This window comes from Zonotrichia albicollis, chromosome Z (assembly GCF_047830755.1).
Source record: "Zonotrichia albicollis isolate bZonAlb1 chromosome Z, bZonAlb1.hap1, whole genome shotgun sequence".
NCBI lineage: Eukaryota > Metazoa > Chordata > Aves > Passeriformes > Passerellidae > Zonotrichia > Zonotrichia albicollis.
In genome coordinates, this window is record NC_133860.1 from 57,913,529 (window position 1) to 57,930,183 (window position 16,655).

Sequence of the window (16,655 nt, forward strand, 5' to 3'; positions counted from 1 at the left end):
GTTTTGGGTATTTTCATTTGAGATGGCAGTTAAGACCAGTAGTCTTTCCTCAAAATAAGTAACATTATAAACTTTCTTCAACTTATAAACATTATAGCATTATAAACATTGCAGTAACTTCCATTGTTGCAAATTAAGAAAATTCCTTCCCTAGCCATGATATCAATCAGTCTTTACATTATGAAAGTGTATTATAGTGCCATGTAAGGTAATGAGCTAGTGGAATTTACTGAAGACTTAGATATTAGAAGACTTAGGTATTGTCCATGCTTAAAGAAAAATTCCAAATAATGGTCTAGCCCATGAAATAAGGACCTTTCTTCTTGGAAGCTTGTGGCTGTCTATGAAGGATAATGACACCCTTGGACAGCCAAGATAGCACCGGCATATCTTCATATCTTTCTTTGATGGAAGGCTCAATGTTTTCTGCTATCACAGATAAGTAACTATGGAAAGTGCATCTCCATGGACATCTGAATCACTAGAAAAGTAGTGAGAATTCTGAAAAAAATGTAGTTACTTTCAGATATTTACTTTAACTTGTAATGGGTAATGTGGTGTTACTGATTAATCAAATCACACTGTCTGTGATCCTTCAAAGGTTATTCAAACCTTATGTAAAATCACATTCAGGATTCCTCACTACTGCTGGTACACCTCATGTGCATGAATAAATTCTTATTATTTTATATCAGTACTTTGCACCCTAACTCTTCTCTAGTAGTACCTTGGCTAGTATTTGTGAAGTTCTGTGACAAAATACAAATCTAAAATACAAAGTATGGCCCAGCTACATATCACAGGAGAGACAAAAAATCTTGTCCTAAGAAAAGGAAAAAATAGTATAAAGGAGGTACATAAAAGACGTGTAGATGTGACCCTCAGGGAGATGGCTTAGTAGCAGCATTGGCAGTGCTGAATTAATGTCTGGACTCAAAGATCTCAAAAATCTTTTCTAACCTTAACATTCAGGATAATGCTATTAGACTGACTATTCAATATGAAGATATATGTAATAGAAAGCATTTGGAGAGCCTTCTAGATCAAATATGTTTTGTGATATTCATAGGTAATATGATTCACCTCCTCTCAAATTTGTTTTTTCTACTGTAGATTAAGAACTAGCTAGCTCCTTGGTTTTCCATTTGGATTAATTTTTTACATCCTTTATGCAGTGTTATAACATTTGTATTTTCAGGAAAAGCCTAATAGCTTAATGCTTTTATATTTTTCAGAAATGCATTTTTAAAAAAATATTGAAGTCTTGATCTCTGGATTGATTTTCTGTTTTGATTTGTTGGATTTGTTTGAATTAGGGTTTTATTTTTGTTTTGGTTTTTAGTCTATCTGTCTCATGTATTTAAGCATTTAAAATGACACAAGGTTTTTGTATCACACCTTTTTATTAGGATGACTTTGAGCCACAGAAATGGTGTTCATTCTAAAATCACTGCTATGAACTGAAGGTCAAACATGACATACTCAGGCTAAAGTTAGCTATCAATTAGGATAAAAATATAGATATAAGATTGAAGTCATAACAACAAAATTCACAAGGATGGATCTTCAGAAATGTCAAGTCATGTCAGCTGTATTGACTTAGATTCTTACCTGGTTTTCAGCTTTCATCTTAATGTTGTTTTGGTTACATGGTGATTATTTCTCTGTTTATTTTCTGTATTTCTATTTATCTTGCTTCATCACATTTATGTGCTGCAGTCGGATCACAAGGTATTTCTAATCAAATAAGCTAATAAAATCAAAAGCTGTTGCCCAACTCCTTTCTCATCTATGTCAAAGACAAAACTTAAATCAGTGAAAATATTTAAATTAGCCTAAAAGTACTTAACAATATTGTTCACTAGTCTCTCATGGTCAATGTCTGTCGTTATACCTTTAAAAGAGAGCTTTTTTGGCAAATTCACGTCAAAAGGATCAAGCTAACAAAGCAACTTACATACTCAAATCCTGTTTCCTTGTGTTTCAAAAATATGAAGTTAAAAGTCAAAATATAAGTTAAAGTCAAAACATTAAGTTTGAAAAGATAGGAAATTTGGGAGGTAAGTGCATATATATATCTGTGTAATTATATGGTAAAGTATTGCAGTTTAAATGGAGAATGCATCACTTATGCATTAAGATATTCACAAGATCATTCCTGTTACACAGAAAATTTTGGATTCAGAGATTTTAATCAGTCGTGTTAATTATATGACTACACATAAATTCATATTTGATCTAAAAAGTATAATTTCAGGAATTTTAAACACTTAATTTATACTTAATTTATATGAAGACAGAAAAGCAACTCATCTCTGCACTGTAAGTTTTATTTTGAATAGAAAGTGTCAGTATTAATTGCCACTAAATTCCCTTTTTAATACAAAAGAGAGTTTGAACATTGGGACAGTAGCTATTGGTCTAAAGAGGTTTTCCTCTTGAAATTGTTATCTACTATACAATGCATTTATTATCACCATTAGGTTTTGAATAACTTTTCTGCACATCCAATTAAAAAGATTTGTAGTGTACTTTGCATTCACAGCTGGGCTGATGAATGTTAGCTTTCATGTATTTTGTTTTCTCATCCATCCCTGAAATTTTTACTTTAGTTTAAACAAAGGGTTCAGGGATTACTCAAAGCTGCTTCTGGATTAGACTTGGCTTCACACTCCAGCAATTTTATTTTTTTTCTTTGTAAGAGAAAATTAAATATTAAATTCTAAGATCTGGCATTTTGGGGGAGATAATTCTCCATTTAAAACCCAAATTAATTAGCTATTTATTCATGAAACCAAGGAGTTCCAGAATTTTAGTTTTACATAACAATATAACTAAATCATGAATAAAGATAAAAAATTAAAGTATTTAAATGGTATCATTAAGATTATTTGATGACTGATATTAGAATTAGAGATAAGCTTAATTATTTTCATGAAATGGATTTCAAGCCTTTCCTTCTGATGCCAATAAATACATCAGAATTTGATGATGATTTGATGATGTGAACTCTGAGAAAACAGAGAGATTTGCATCCAGGAAAGAACTGATGATGAATTTTAACCTATCATCCTTGCTAGACTTCACTACTTCCTTAAATATTGGAACCTTAAAGTATAATGGTTTTTTGGGTACTTTATTTGCAGAAAGACAACATGGTACTAATCAGATTTTTTTTCTCATAATAGTGTCTGTAATAAAAATACTACACATTCTTAGATTATTTAGCAATAAAAAAAAATAAATGGTAGGCACCTTTTTTCATATATATCAGTTTGGACATAACAACTAAAGCTTTTGGACAAGTACATAAATGATTGGCAATTTTGTTGAGAAATTTAATTTCTTTCTTTCTTTCTTTCTTTCTTTCTTTCTTTCTTTCTTTCTTTCTTTCTTTCTTTCATTCATTCATTCATTCATTCATTCATTCATTCATTCATTTTCATCTTCCTGGTATCTATGATGATTTTGACATAAAAAGTATAAAGGTATTGGATACTATCTGCTAAATTTTTGTTTTGAAAAACCCCCAAACCTAAAAATCCCTTTAATTTCTGTTGCTTCCCGACTTATTATCCCAACTGCATGGTAATATTCTATCCAGGCCTCCTGATAGAACCTAACCTACTAAACTTGTAAAAATGCATTTGACAACTTTTATGCCTCAGAACAACACTTGCTATTCATCAGTTTTCTTATATTAGTGATAAGCCAAGCTACTTTGATTTACTTTTATTTTTCTTTTAGTTTCTTTTAGTTATTCTTTGTTTTTTGAGGGTGATAACAGCAAAGGGAAGGATTTCATTTACCTATTTTCTTTGATCCCTAAATTCCCTTTTATCCCTTGTTTGGAAGAACATTATCTTTTTTTTTTTTTTTTAATGTTTGAAGCCTTTTTCATCTCAGATCTTTTCAACCTTAGGTAGTTGTTCTAATCTGAGGGTTGTGTTTAATTCTGACTGCCCTAGACATTGACTTTGCTTTTAATACTTATGAAACTAGTACAATATATGTTTTTTGGAGATGAGATTAATCTCCAAGGTTGAAATCAGCTTTCATGTCTTACATGAAGTTGAATTCATTAGAATTATTTTCTAGAGTTAATTATTGCATCCATCCATCCCCTGCTCTCATTAGAACTCTTTCTTATGTGTACATGAGTAGGGGGAGAAATATCAGAAGGATATTAAGAAGACTGAGCATTGAATAGATTGTATTCATGGGTAAGTCATGAAACAAGAACATGAAAAAAGTCTCTTTTATCAAATGAACCATGTTAGAATTCAGGAGAAATATACAGGAGTTTATTTCAGTCATGATGTATTACAGGTGTTTAGCAAAAGGGATTTTTAAGAAAAGACATAGGCAATGACATTTGTGTTTTCAGAAGAGAAACCTGCATTTGTCTTCCAAAGTAATTTGGTTAACATTTTCAGGGGGTGTTAATATCAAGTAGCTCAAAAAAAGGATTAAAAAAAAAGTATCTTTGATAAGATAATACCACCAGTCCATGAACAAGCTCAAAACTCATTTACATTGGAAGAAATAAAAATTCTAGTGTTTTTGTTGAGTTCAATGGTTTTGATTTTGAGGATTTTTGCATTGCATGCGTATGATGCACACTTTTTCTCTCTCATTAAACTGTACAATTACATAAAATTGTATGTAATTTTATGTACATTTCTCTCTCTCATAATTCTCACTTCTTCCTGGTCAAACGACCACACCCATTATTCACAAGAAAAATCTGCTGGAAACATGCTAATTTAAATTATTTTTTAGCTGGGAAATATGTTAAAGATAAATAAGAAATATGTGGAGAAAACCCAGGCAGAGTAAAAAAAATGCCAAAGTGATTAATATTGTCTTGGCAGAACAATATGGTTGTGTAGTTTTGGGGGTTTTTTTGTCAAGTAAATGTTGTAAATGTAAAGATGTTTATTTATTTGATTTCTTGGTTGTTCACAAATGAAATTAAAATATTTGAATTTTGTTCTAATATAGAAGAGAAAGCAGAACAGAACACCAATTAAGATCTCAGATTTTGATGACTCATAGAATCATTAAGGTTGGAAAAGCCCTTCATTGAGTCCAACCTTGCAGTTAATACCACGACATCTACTAAACCATGGCACTTAATGTGACTCCTACTCATTTTTTGAACACTTCTGGGTATAGTGACTTCACCACTTCCCTTGGAAGCCTGTTCACTGCTCTTTCAGTGAAGAAGCTCTTCCCAGCATCCAACTTGAACCTCTTTTCGTCCAGTTTGAGATTTTCCCTTGCAGTTTTCACTGGCTGACTGGGAAGAGAGCCTGACTCCCTACTCGCCACACCCTTTTTTCTGGTAGTTGTAGGGATCAATAACATCTCCCCTGAGCCTTCTTCTCTCTCTTTCCTAAAACCCTTCATCTGTCTCAGGCTTGTCTCATAGGACTTGTGTTCCAGATCCTTCACTAGATTCATTGCCCTTTTCTGGATACCTTCCAGTATCTGAATGTCTTTCTTGTGAGAATGATGGAGACCAAAACTAGAAGTTCAGCCTCTCCAGTGCTGAATACAGAGGTCTGTCTGGTCCTACTGGTCACACTATTTCTGATACAAGCCAAGATAGAAATGACAATCTGGAAACTGCTCATACTCAACTGGTGTAGACCAGCAGCCCCAGGTCCTTTTTTGCTGGGCAGCCTTCCAGTAATACTTCCACAAAGTGCAGGATGAGGTAATTGCGACCAAAGTACAGGACCCTGAATTTGACTTTGTTGAAACTTCTACAATTTGCCTTGACCCATAAACCCAGCCAGTGCAGAGCCATCTGAACCTTCCTATATTTCAGATCAACATTCTCCCCCAGCTTGGTGTCATCTGTGAACTTGCTGAGGATGCATTTGATCTCACCCAAATAATCAGTAAAGGTATTAAATAGAATCGATCCCAGCACTGAGCCCTGGGGAACACTAGTTTTACCAGCCATCAACTGAATGAAATTCCACCACTCTCTGGGCCCAGACAGATTTTTTCCAGTAAAAACACACTGATCTAAGCCATGCATTGCCAGCTTTTCCAAAAGAATGCTGTGGAAAGTTGTGCCAAAAGCTTTACTAAAGTCCATGCACATGCACAGCTGTTTTCTCATTCACTAGCTTGGTGCACATCATAAAAGGAGATCAGGTTGGTCAGGCAGGACCTGTCTTTCACACACCTGTACTGACTGGCCTGACCACCTGGCTGCCCCATATGTGATGGCACTGAAGATGACCTGTCCCATAACCTTCCTTGGCTCTGAGGCCAGAATGACAGGCTAGTAGTTCCACACATCCTCTTTCTGGTTCTTCTTATGCCTAGATATCCTGGACTCCTTTGCCCTTCAGGACTGCCTCCCAAGAGACTTTGTCCATCAGTCTCCTAAACAAGTCAAAATCTTCACCTTGGAAGTTCAAAGTGGTATTTTTGCTGATCCCCTCATTACTTTTCCAGGATTGGAAACTCTTCTTTCATGACTGCTGTGTGAAATACAGCCTCTGACCACTACACCACCCAGTAGTGCTTCTCTGTTTGCAAACAACAGGTCCTTCTCTAGTTGGTCTCCCACCAGACAAGGAGACAGCTGTTAGCAGAACAGAATCATCTTGGGGAAAATTATCTTAAATTATTTCCAGTTAAATAAGTAATTGCTCATTTCCCTTGTGGGATACAGAGAGAAAAACCTTTAAAAAATCCCTTTGCCTCCCCTTTTCTCAAGTTGATCATTAATCCTGACTCCAAAACACCATTGTCCTCATGAAGAAGTTCAGGGGAATGTAGTCAGTGGGATTTAAGGTCAGTACACCGCACTTCCTTTCTGCCTCTCCTTTCTCCTCACACTTTCTCCAGCCCAGTGTGGCCTCTCTATATTCTTCAGTTCCCCCAGAAATACCCAACTGCAGCAGGGTACAGACAGTACAGCTCTTCCACAAGATGATCTCCAGCATGGTGCTCTTCCCCTTCCTGCTTTGACTTTGGTATTCCCTCTGATGTCTCTCACTCTTTTTGTTCTTTCTATATCTAGCAGTCTTCAACCATTTTACCATTTTTGAAAGGACATCAGCTGAGACTGATGGGCTCAGTTGTGTCATTGGTAGTTTTGTTGGAGACAGATGGAGCCAGCTGTAGCTTGAGTGAGGTAGATCATGATGTCTTTTCACAGAGACCTCCCTGCAGCACCCACTATGACAGCATCTTGCCAATGTGCTGCCAAGAAAAGTTGTCTTGTCTTCTAGAGAAAAAATTACTGTAAAGCTGTTTCTTTCTCATGATGAAGTCAGTTTCAAGGAATTTTAAGCTCTTGTTCTTGAGCTTACAGTGATTTGATGAATATGTATTATAAGTACTTCATAATGCTAATAATGATAAAATAAAACTTTTTAACAGTGATTATATTTAGAGTTTCTCCTGAACTGGTCTGTTTTTAGAAAGAGGCTGGAAAGAGGTACTCTTCACGTACATTTCCGCTCTCTAGTTTTAGTCAGAACCAGTAGTTTTAATGTTTTCTATATGATACATTGTTAGTTGGCTTGTATATTGGCCTTAAGGAAACTTGTCAAATTTTGTCACAACCATGGGACATGATTCCAATAATGCGGGATATAGACAAATATGCAAATGTCTATGTTCATGTTTAGTAGTATAAATTATGCATTTAGGATTTTACTGTGCTGTGTGCACCAAATACTTTACCACTGTGAACATGGCTTTCATTTAATGACTTCGAGGCAAGCTGCCTTCTGAGCATCTGTTGGGAGTACAGGCATAAGCAATTGCATTAGTTACCTTAGTAAATAATTCAAATTATATAATTGTGGACCAACACTGGGATCAGTGATTTTTTCAATCCCATATAATCTACTGAAAGAAAGATTTTCTTGTATTTCAAGGCTGCTGGAACATCAGTGCATCATGGTTCCCAGAGGCTGCTCATTTCTTCCCATTCCAAGAATTATAATTTAATGTCCCGGGAAGTAATGTCACCTTTTTTTTTTTTTTTCGTAATGTTTTCATGGTGTGCTAATGGTGTACACATAATAAATTATGTTAAGAGAGGGTGAAACAGTTCAGTGCAGTCCTAATGTCACTTTTCCACAAAAGCCATTGATGTTGCAAAAATGTCATGTGATCACAACAGCAGGAAATAAGAGAATCATAAAAGTTTATTTTGATACTATATTAGCTGTGTGAAAATATTGGAGTATCATGACTGAATATTGAAATGTTGGTTCAGGATTTATTCACAAGTCAGCTTTACTTGGCTGTTGAAATTCACATGCAACAGTGGTACATTTTTTTACCAGATCAAGCATTCAAGAAAACTGTTGTATATTTAAATGTGTGCAAATATAATTTGTTTCATCTCAATTGTTTTGAGACTTGTGTGATCCTTTGAACTGTGAGCAGATGACATGTCTGTCACAAGACATTTTTACTTTTAACATTTGGTGAGTGAAATACTTATGTTAAAATATCCTGTTAAATATGAAGTATCAGTTTTCCAAATATCAGTTCTCAGAAGCCTATGATATACTGTTCAAGCAGGGTTGATGACTTTTCCTAGAGAGAAAATAAGATCAGAAAGCTGTCACTGAGAATAGCGTGACACAGCTGCTTTTATAGAAAATAGCAACTGCAGGAGTTGTGATTGGCTGAGAGGAACTTTAGCCAACAAAACTAATGTGGGTTTTGTAGAACGCACAGTAATATATTACAGTGAATAATTAGGCATTATGCTTAAAATGGTTTCCTGAGGTGAAGAGACCAAGAGCCATTTTAAATACTGATATATAAAAAATGTAATTAACTTTTTTATGGTGATAAAATATTTTTGTTTTCCCCACAACACTTGTATCAATTTTACTGTTGTTTCACCATGTAACATTATGGGCAGTAAGTAGAGTAAAAGAGTTGCAAAGAGCAGTTTTAAATTAAGTTCACGGATAATTTAAAAGGAACATTATATTCTCCTCCTGCTCTTAATGGCACTCTCAACTGCACTGATGAAACACAGTCATTGATGGTAAAGCAAAGTCATTAGGAAGCAAATCCCTGATTGAGAATTTTAACTCCATAAATGAGCTGCATATGTACTTAACTTGGGAACTCCCGGGGTATTTTAAAGCATATTTCCAATTAAATCTGTCTTGAGGAACAGTAGGCAGAATGGTACTACATTTTCTTTAGAGTTGATGGTATTATTATTTTTCCTTTGACCTGAATCTGTACTCCTGATCTGCTATGAAGACATTTGAAGACATTGATAGATGTGTAGAATGTGGGCTGGAGTTCTATAATTACAACTTTACAGTTGTGACACACTTTTGAGAAGGGCCACCTGCTCTAGTTGACGTGGCTTTGTGCAAGGCAATGGAACCAGATAGTCCTTAAACCTCACCTATTCAATTATTTTATAAGATGGAATGGAATGGAATGGAATGGAATGGAATGGAATGGAATGGAATGGAATGGAATGGAATGGAATGGAAATTCCCTTAAGCGTGGCAATAGAACTTTGATTTCCTCATATGTTAAGGTAAGCAGTGTAATTAATGCCCAAGACATGCAATGATCAAACTGAAAACTATGTTCAACTTGAAAGTTCCAGAAATACATTGACATGAATATTTACTCCAAAAATTGTGTTTACATATATGCATACATTTATCTAATCTATCTATATCTATATCTATATCTATATCTATATCTATATCTATATCTATATCTATATCTATATCTATCTATATCTATATCATCTATATCTGTATATCTATATCTATATCTATCTATATATCTATATCCATATCTCTCTGAACGAGTGGTTCAGTGTTACACATTCAGTGGTGGCAAAAAACTATAATATGGAGAAAAAAGAATTCTGTGGTATTTTCAGCAGAGACATGTATGTAAATATTACTGTATCTTGTCTTAGTTTTTTTTACCCTACTCTGAAGAATATAGACTCCTTCCAGGAATGCATCTCATTGGTGTTCAGCTCATGATTCTTCAGAATCTGTAATTCCTTTTTTAAAAATTGTCTTCCTGTTCAGCTAAATTAGGATCAAATACCTGTTATAACCTATGTTTTCTTTCATAGGACAACCATGCTTTTGAATATGCATGTTTTTTGCTTGTCAAAAACTACAGAAGCCCAGATTAGTTCAAATATTTTAGAATACCATAATATTTTATCCATTCTTTTCAATAATAAAATAGATTATAATCTATTTAAACACATTCATAGTAAATATGATCTTTAAATATCTTAGCTACTTTCTTCTAGAGTTGCACCCTATTATTCTAAAAGATGCTGACTTTGGGAAAATCTTATTTCCTCACCTTCCTGATATATACCAGCCCAAATATAAAATTTTAAATGCCATGTGATGGCCTCAGAAAACCAAAACAACAATCCTTATAAAACTTTTACAGGTCAGAAGCCCTTGTGTCACAGTATCCCAAAGTATGCAAATTTAATACCTTGTTAAAATGTGCCATTTCTATTTATTGTTTTAGATAGAAATTCACAAGAAATTTAATAGCAAGTATTTTTAAATGTAATACTACCCCGTAGTATTCTATTTTGGCATTTTATATAATATTTAAAATTATTATTTTTAGTTGTGGAAAACTAAATAAATTTTTTGACATTCATATTCAGCTATGACCAACTGTATCAACGATATGCAACCTGTTAAAGTCTAATTCAGTACGAAGTGCGTGTCTTGGTTTAAAAAGACAGATATCTGCCAAGGAAGGCAGGAGCCACCCCTGAAAAAGAAAATGTAAACCCCCTCCCTCTTAATTGTTATAATTTTGAAATTAAAAGTTTCTCAGGCAAAGATATGGGAATAGAAATAACAGTTCTTTACTAGGGAAACTAAAAATACAAATGTAATAGTACAAACAACAACAAAAACACCTACAGACTGTCAGAATACAACCTGACACCCTGTTGGTCAGGGTGTTGGTAGCAGTCCCATTGAATGGTGGCTGCAGTCCTCCTGGATTGACAGGTGTGGCTCTGTTGGAGCAGTGAGCCTGTAGAAGGGTGTAGTCTTCCTCTGAATGTCCAGTGGCACTGCAGATAGGCCTGGTCTTCCTCTGGGAATCCAAGGGAAAAGACAGCTCCTCCTCTGGGAATCTAGTAGGAAAAGGCTGCTGTGGTCTTCCAAATCTCAGATTATATCCAGGTAGGAATGCTTGGCTCCTCCCCTGCCAGAAGTTCTCACAATGGGATGAGGTAATTTTTATCAGTCATGCAGTGACACTCAATGGCCCATTAACAGCAAATGTGTCCCGGAAGGGAGGACTGGTTATGGAAGAGATAAAGAAAACTGCTCAATTAACAGAAGACAACTGCCCCACCTTTAACAGACAGGAATGGAATACACACCAGCATTTCCAACCTAAGACAGTGTGTTAGGCCTTTACCTTCTACCAAAAGTGCTAAATAAGCTATAGTATTATTACAATACCATTTAGAATTGTGCCAAAACAACTCTGCACGTTTCAAGCTATTAATTACAGAACAGCTAATGCATTATTATGAAAAGAGAATTAAGAGGGTGCCTGTCAGAGACCATACCTGGCTTCCTCAAGAGACTGCTGCATTTCAAAATACACCAGAAGTAAAGTTTAAAATAGACATGCTTTGTTTCCCAAGACAGTCACCTGAGCTTTAATTTTCTCTGTCATTATGACAAATAGCAGTTTAATGGGTTAAAACCCTGTCGACCTAGGGTGAATCCTGCTTCCATGACATATGTCTTGAGGTACAGTAGTACCAGACCTTAATGATGTTTCTTGATGTTTCTCAATGTTTCTTTCCTTTTAAATACTGGAATGACTGGGATGGAACTTTTGATGATTAATTATAGAAATTTAACTATTTCTTTCTGTCTTCTCTTAAGATTATCATGCTTTTCCATAGAGACTTTTTTCAACTTTACCTAAATATGTCTACTATTGTCACTTAAAAAAATATTTTGCAGAAGTTTCAGGTGGCAATTTTTTCCACCCATTACCAAAATTTTGCTTTCCTGTTTACTGTTTTAGTACCTATTACTCCTATTTTTTACCAAGGATGGCAAAAATCAGTATATGTTAAAAACAAAGAAGTGATATTAAGATTTCCACTTATTATTGCCAAGGTTCAGGCCATACACTTCAAATTTCTTCAGTTAAGCCACACAAATATATTTATAATGACCCTTTTGCTTCCATAGATCAGTACCAAGTCAAAAATTTATTTTAAAAAAATCGGTTTGGGAGTTGTTAGAGATTACATGGTTTGTTCATTTAAATTCCATTATCATTTTACATATATTGCATAACTTTTAAGAATAATGAGGGTAAAAATAAAATAATTGGTCCTGTAACCTAATGTTGACGTTCCATAAGATTCAATGATGCAAAAAATTAATAAATCCTTAGAAATTAGGAATTCTGAGTCCCTCACAGGAAAAACAAACTCTTTCAGCATTTCTCAATTTATATTTATATAACCAAAGGTAATGAAGATAAGTGTGTGTTACTTGTTACTCTTTTTATTTATCTAACTGCCTGCTAATATAGTATTTCAACCCTTTTAATTATTATTAAAAAATCTATAGTTCTCACCAAATTTCAATCTTTTTGCAGCCATCCACTTCATGTAGAGATATATTCATATGGTCACATAAATATTTCTTAAACATTAGTGGACATTTAACAGTATGTAAAATAATGTTGTACCATTTGTGATGAGCTTACAGTATCATTTGCTGTACTTTAAGAGAATCTCTATATTACCTCATAGAACAAATTCCATACTTTTGTGCTTCAATGCAAATAAATAATGTATCTTTCCAAGTTTTGTATAAAAGGTGAAATCTAATAAAGTTCAATATTTCAGAGAACATAACACGCAGTTGATATTCAACTATAATTAGTTAAGGTATTTCAATTTGATCTGAATGATAATTATTATTGTTGTCTATCATCAGTTTTCAAATGAAGAAACATACTAAAGCAACTAAAGGAAAACATTGTTTTCCTTCAATATTTAGTGTTCTGTTAACATATTATATGCAACTTTATTTTGTTACTTTGATCTGCAAAGGCATCCTCATCAGTAGAACGTATAAATATTTAAGAAAGACCGGTGATGTTCTTTTATGTTGTGTTCTGTGTACTTTTAAGCATTGTAATAAGGTTTTATTTTGTAGAAATATTTCAGTCAATTTACAATTATGGCATAAGTGTTAAAGTTTTCCATAAGATTTCTAAAGCTGTTATGAACAATAGATTCTAACTGGTTAAGCAAAAATATTCTTCTGTCAAAATAGTACATACTGCATTCATGAAACTTTTTTTTCCTTTTAAGGTATGTAACAAAATTGTCCAAATCTAAATTCTTGATAATGGTCTTTCCAACTTTCAATCTATAATTAAAATTAAATTGTAATGCTATCTTTTTCTGAGTGCATTTTTACTTTCACAGATTGAAAATAAAATATTCAAATATTATTCCTAGTAAATTATATTTACCAGAAAAATATAATTTCTTCAGTTACTATATGCAGAAAGTGAGTCATAAAAGAATGAAGTTAGTCATGAACACTCATTAATTATTTGCATTATATTAGAAACTTATTTGAAATTTAGTTATTGCAATGTTATTAAGTCAGCTTCTGTTTAGGATGTTCAAGTAGAGAGGCATAAGAAGCGTATGATCTGGTACAGAACATTAAGTGTCTTTATAAAGGCATTTGTGTAGAATTATTTCAGTATTGACTATATCCTTCTAGGGCAAATTTCAAGCTCGGTTTTAGGTATTTTTCTTATTTCAGGATATTTTGAAACTGAAACCTTAACCATGTTTAGGTAAAATCTGTAATTCCATTCTCTCCTGCATTGAAAAGAAAGTGCTGCCTGAACTCACTCTTCTGATGTAAACCATCAGTTTCCTGAACTTAATGATTGCAAGGTGCTGTTACTATATAAAGCTGAAGTCATATCATGCCTTTTGTGAGAACAGAAAATACTTTTATGACCATATTGAGCTGTCATGAATATTTTGGAAAGAAAGTATGATCAATTTTGACCAGCTTCATGCAGAAGTGACACAGTAAATCTCTCACATGCGCAGGCTGGGAATAAGGAAATTACAAAACCCCTATTTTGATTGATATTGCCATTTAGTCATTTTCAGTAAACTGTTCATAGATGCACCTTACCCTTTTTCTTTCTTTCATTCTTAAACATTTTTTATTGAGAAAATGCTATAGCACAGCTTTGGAAAAACAATTTATTCAAAAGCAAAGGATATCAATAACAAGACAGAGTTATCATCTCAATGACACATGAACTTGAAGGTTTGTAAGTGGATTCTGTGTAAAGTATAGCAGAAGGAATAGTATTCTAATCTGCCTCATTCAGTTTCTAAATCAGATATGAGAAAATCCATTATATGCTGTGCATTAAAGGGTTCAAAATGAGTACACCTTTCTGAAACTGCTACATTTATACGGCCAGCAGTACTACTATTTTAGGGCTTCATCCTGCTATTATTTACATAAATACTATTTTTGCAGTGGAATTTCCTGAGAGCAGGATTGACCACAGATTTGAGCACCATCTCCTTGCAATTTGTGCTTTTCTTAATGAATACTGAATATATTCCATAGGTGTATGCAAAGTGTTGCTAACAGGTAAAGACAAGTACAAAAAAAGTTGCCAATAGAACATCCTTGTGACTATGAATGTTGATTTGAATGCATCAAATTATATTCTGAGCTGGTATTTTTTTTTCAGAATTCCCACACCCTCCTGTGCTGGAAACCATGTGACAGAAGAAGTAAATGGCAAAAAGATATCTTCACAGCCATACTCGAAGCTTTACAACCCTGGTTTATTTCTTTTGTTTGTTTTTGTTTTTTGTGTTTTTTCCTGGGGAAGGGGCATAAAAAGAAAGTTATTCCTGCACAGATATGAAAGAAAAAATTATCCTTCAAATTACTGAGGAGCAGGTACTGTTGGTGCTTATCTTCTCAGAGACCTCTCAGTACTTCATGAATGACCCCTACATATTGGGGCTCTTTGATGTTCTCTGTTCCAACATAGTGAACTAAAGGATGGAGCCTAACTTATTTTGCTTTGATTTTATTTGGTTCAAACAAAGATTTAAAAACTCTTTTATATTATATTGTCCTCAGAGCTCCTGCTTCCCGAGACATTGCTGTCCGCTCCGTCAAAAAAGTATTTATAAGTATCAGTGTATATCAATATCTGGATGCCAGACTTAGAATGTCAGGGAATTACTAAAAGTAATTATCTCTCTTGAATATCTTTGGTGATAACCAGCTTGATCAGACTCATGACAAATACTAGTGTAAAATGCCTGACCTGATGTAGTCTTAGTGAAACTAGGTATTAGATAGTGTTTGTTCGGGGGTATTTTTGCATTTGGTTCTTTTTTTTTTTTGGTTTTGTTTGTTTTTTATTTTGGTTTTAGTTTTGGTTTTATTCTTGCTTTTGCTTTTGTTTTTGTTTTTATGAGGTAGAAATTTTTAAAATTTATTTTATTTTCATATGGAGTGCTCTAAAGGTTCTCTGTATCCAAACATTCTCTTAAATAATGGATACTTACAGTGTCTCCTCTAGTCTGAAGGACACTAGGGAAATGTATCAGGATCTATAAATATCAGCTTCAGAATGTCTAGTTTACAGATTTATGTCCCAGCAAGACAGACACAGTGTAATGGGCAATACAAAAGGTGATATCATTACATAATAACATAAGATACCATACACATCTGTCAGAGATATTGTTACCTGCTGACTTCAATTGTTCTGTCCAGTGCCACTTCACTTGTTCACTCTGTTCAGCCCTTGAATTTTGCCACATTTCAGAGAAAACAAAATTTAATTGGCATGATAATTATTTTGCGACTTTTAAGAAGACAATTCATCCTATACTCCCATTTATTAAATAGGATCAGAAGAGTTAATAATAGTTTTTCAGTACTTCTCAGCAGCTTAGACAATTTTGTTTAAATTTAATTTTAAAGGATTACATTTTCATTTTAATATTCAGCTGTCAAATTTCCTTCAAAGAAATAATAAAAGAAATTTCTAGAAGCATCCCCTGGTGTGATGAGAATTGAGGAGTTGAATAGGTCTGATTTATGTATGCTTTAAAATGTTCTTTCAGAGATACCTTAGTAAGAATGAAATGTATTATCACAAGAATTTTCCCTGTTTTTTTAGACAAATTATAACAGGGATTTTCTTAATGCTTTATTAATTTGTTGTCAACTCTTTCCATTGATTTTTTTTTTTCTGGAGATAGTTATGAAGATTTTGAAGACTGACCATACTGAACATTTCCTTACTTTCTAAATTTTGCTTTTCACCTTGAAGAAATAACAGATCTGCAAATTGGAGCAGCATTGTTATTTGGGATGATGAAGGGATACATAAAAGAAGTATTAAGCATTCATTTGCAGTATCCAGGTTGCACCAGAGTGAAGTAGAAAACTACTTGTAAACTTGGTTTTAGCTTTATATACATAGTGCAGAGAGCAGAGTTTGTGAAACAATGTGTTTGGCGCTTTGGGAAGAGCAGAAGAAAGAAGAGAAAGACAAAG